Genomic DNA, 4168 nt, shown 5'->3' on the forward strand with positions numbered 1-4168 from the left:
TTTGAGTAGACTTTAGATTAATCATCAGAGTTTACAAAGGGAACTTCATTCCAAATTGCTGAACCAAAGGGGTCTGGGGGATTTTGCCCTTAGCCTACAAGCCAAGACTGCTCTGGGAGCAAAATGAAGCATCTTCCAAGGTAATTACTCAAATAGGGGGTCACAGACTAAGGAATCTTCAAAGCAGACCTTGAAGTTAGATTCTAGTTAGCTCTAGAATCTAGACTATCACACATAAGGCTGTCCAAAAGCAAAGACAGCCTTATCAGAGAGTGAAGTACATTAAAACCCTCAAATGCCCAGTGCAAACCCCTTCCTGTTTTGGTAAAGGTGGAGACCCTGGCCTTTTTGCTTGCTACATAGTCACATACACCACACTGAATCCTGACTGGCAGAGTCCACTGTAGAGCCCTCAACAGCACTCTATTAAAAACTACTCTATTAGAGAAATTTACATAAATCAAGGCAGAGGAAAACCACACAAGCTACTTAGATAATTAACCTAGTCCTTCATTTTAAAATATGAACAACTGCCACAGATCATCAAATAAAGAAAAGAAAAATCTAATTGAAAGGGACCAAAATAAAGAAATTGACCTGGAAAACAAAATAATTCAAGGAAGAGGAAAAAAATTGTTTCATTTTTTATAACATCAGGTTGATAATTAAAATAATACTGAACATTAATTGAGAGATAGCTATGAGCTGGCCACAGTGTCAAGTGATTATAAGCATTATATATATATACATATAAATTTTATTCATATTTATATGTATAAGTATATTTTATATTTATATATGTATGCATATAATCTATGTATATATATTAATCTATATTCATATTATATCTATATGATTGAGATTAAAATAAGAATAAATAATTGTTAATTATATAATAAAATGAATTAAGCTAGTGATATACAAGATAAAATCTAGTAACCCTCCCAGACATAAATCAGACAAAGACATGCAAGATATCTGAGAAAATTTGGAAGTAATGGAGGATAAATCAAGAAATTTAAAAAGTCCAGAGACAATGTAAGGGAGGAAGTACTCAAAGAAACACTCCTGAATGAGATTGATTAAAAGGGTCCACTCAGTTATTGGTAAAATTAATGAAAATAACCCATACTAGACAATTAGAAACATATCTTTCCCAGCCCACACCCTGACCAATTCTCCCAAATTATTTCTTTGTGTTCCCTCCCAAATATTCATATGAAATTATCACTCCATGTGTGAACAGTCAAACATTTTGCCAAAGATATTTTATTTAGCCATTAATATTAATAAAAGCTAAAGCAAGTTAAATGTATTTAAAAAGCCAAGGCAGCATAGCAACTATTTCCTTACCAATATACAACTTATCCAATATAAATAACAAGTTTATTTTCAAAATCAGGAAACAACCAGTAATGAAAGAGCAGCATAAGTGAACATTTCATTACATAATATTTATTTAGAAAGATCAAATTTCAACAGATAATGATTAAATGATGAATAAGATATTCTTAATAAAAAAACTTATATAGGAATTATTTTATAGATACAAAATTATAAATTTGTCTTTAAGTTCAAAGTGACTTTTTTGATGCAGATAGTTTTTAAGTACAGTTGAAGCTAAAATAATATCTGGTTCGAGAGGAATAGGTGTATGTAGAGAAATAGTTTCTTATAAAAGAAAATATGGACTTTATCAATCAAAAATGTTATTCAGGTAGAGCAATTTAAATATATCAGAAACAATTGTATTACAAGAAAATTTTAGATGTGAGCAACATCGAATGAGATTAGATTTAGTTTTATTGAATTATAAATTTGGTGTCCACTTAAAATTTGAATGAAATCAGTGAATAGAAAAGAAAAATATTCTTAGCTTATAATGAACATTACTTTTAAATAGCTTTTTTAGGTTTGTGATATTTAATGAAGCTTACTTAGAATGGTGGAATATGACATGGGCAGTGATATAAAGATAATACATTTCTTGGAATGTCTTTTTTTTATGCATAGGTGGCAATGCTATGTATTATGTCAGTGCTGTGTATTTTCTGTTTCATCTCATCAGCAGTCATATAATACTAGGTTGTTCCAATTTTAATGAATTTAGTACTGATTGGAGGAGTTGTGAAAATATCTGAGACCCCAGTGCAAGACTTACCAATTAAATCTGAATTTCCAGGCTGGGTAGGTGTCAGACATCAGTAGTTTTTAAAATTCCCCAGGTGATGACAATATGTGATAAAGTTTGGGAACTTCTGAAGTAAATTGATACTAAGCTAATCTGTCTTTTTACATACTTCCCCATTTACCTTTTAATTAATGGTTTTAGTACAATCATCATTGATGCCTTATTTCTCTGGGGTATGTAAATGATGACTTTTTAAAATTCTAACATTATTTCTGAATTCATTAGCTGGACTTCTATAAAGAAACATTCTTCATCAACTATTGGGTTACTATATAATACAGTTTTCACAAGAAATCCAGAATAATCGCTTCTCGGCCTTTTGGCTAAGATCAAGTGAAGAAATCCAGAATAAATTTGTCATATTTACCTTTTTTTAAAGTTTTTATTTAAATTCCGTTTAACATACAGTGTAATATTAGTTTCAGGTGTACAATATAGTGATTCAACACTTCCGTACAACACCTGGTGCTTACCTCAGCAAGTGCACTCCTGAATCTCCATCACCTATTTTACCCATCTCCCCACCCACCTCCCCTCTGGTAACCATCAGTCTGTTCTCCAAGTTAAGAGTCCATTTCTTGGTTTGCCTCCTTCTCGCTCTCTTTTTTTCTCTTTGTACATTTGTTTTGTTTCCTGAATTCCATATGAATGAAATCATATGGTATTTGTGTCTCTCTGACTTATTTCACTTAGCTAATTATCTCTAGCTCCATCCCTGTTAGTGTAAATGGCAAGACTTCATCCTTTTTTATGGCGGAGTAATATTCTATTGTATATATGACACATTTTCTTTATCCATTCATCAATTGATGGACATTTGGGCTGTTTCCATAATTTGGCTATTGTAGAATCACATGCTCTCCAACTGACCCACTGAGGAGCCCCATATTTTCATATTCTTTGGGTAAATAGGTAGTAGTGCAATTGCTGGATTGTAGGGTAGTTTTATTGGTAACTTTCTGAGGAACCTCCATACTGTTTTCCATAGTGGTTGTACCAATTTACATTCCCACCAACAGTAAGAGGGTTCCCCTTTCTCCACATCCTCGCCAACGCTTGTTGTTTCTTATATTGTTGATTTTAGGCATTCTGACAGGTGTGAGGTAATATCTCATTGTAGTTTTGATTTGTGTTTCCTTGCTGATTGGTGATGTTGAGCATCTTTTCATGTGTCTGTTGACAGTCTGGATGTTTTCTCTGGAAAAATGTCTATTCATGTCTTCTGCCCGTTTTTTAAATGTGCACTGTGCAGAAGCTTTTTATTTTGATTAAGTCCCAATAGTTTATTTTTGCTTGTTTTCCTTGCCTCTGGAGACATATCTAAAAAGAAGTTGCTATGGCTGATGTCAAAGAGGTTGCTGCCTGTGTTCTCCTCTAGGATTTTTGTTGTTTCAAGTCTCACATTTAGGTCTTTAATCCATTTTGAATTTATTTTTGTGTATGGTGTTAGAAAGTGTTCCAGTTTCATTCTTTTGCATGTAGGTGTCCAGTTTTCTCAACACCATTTGTTGAAGAGACTGTATTTTTCCCATTGGATATTCTTTCCTGCTTTGTTGAAGATTAATTAAACATATAGTTGTGGGTTTATTTCTGGGTTTTCTATTCTGTTCTGTTGATCTATATGTCTATTTTTGTGTCAGTACCATACTGTTTTTTTAATTTTTTTAGGTTTTGTTTATTTAAGTAATGTCTGTACCCAACATGGGGCTCATACTCATAATCCCAAGATCAAGAGTCACATGCTTTTCTGACTGAGCCAGACAGGTGTCCCTTGATTACTACTATTCTTTTGATTGCTACTACTATTTGTAATATAACTTGAAGTTCAGAATTGTGATTCCTCCAACTTTGCTTTTCTTCTTCAAGACTGCTTTGGTTATTCGGGGTCTTTTGTGGTTCCAAACAAATTTTAGGGTCATTTTTTCTAGTTCTGTGAAAAATGCTTTTGGTATATTGATAGGGATTGCATTACATCTG

The 4168-nt window shown here is 32.7% G+C and overlaps 1 pseudogene; it reads left to right on the top strand.

The window, feature by feature from the left end:
- Nucleotides 1-2494: 2494 nt before the first annotated feature.
- Nucleotides 2495-2662, top strand: LOC113912115 (annotated as a pseudogene).
- The last annotated feature ends 1506 nt before the right edge of the window (nucleotides 2663-4168 follow it).

This window comes from Zalophus californianus, chromosome 12 (genome assembly GCF_009762305.2).
Source record: "Zalophus californianus isolate mZalCal1 chromosome 12, mZalCal1.pri.v2, whole genome shotgun sequence".
NCBI lineage: Eukaryota > Metazoa > Chordata > Mammalia > Carnivora > Otariidae > Zalophus > Zalophus californianus.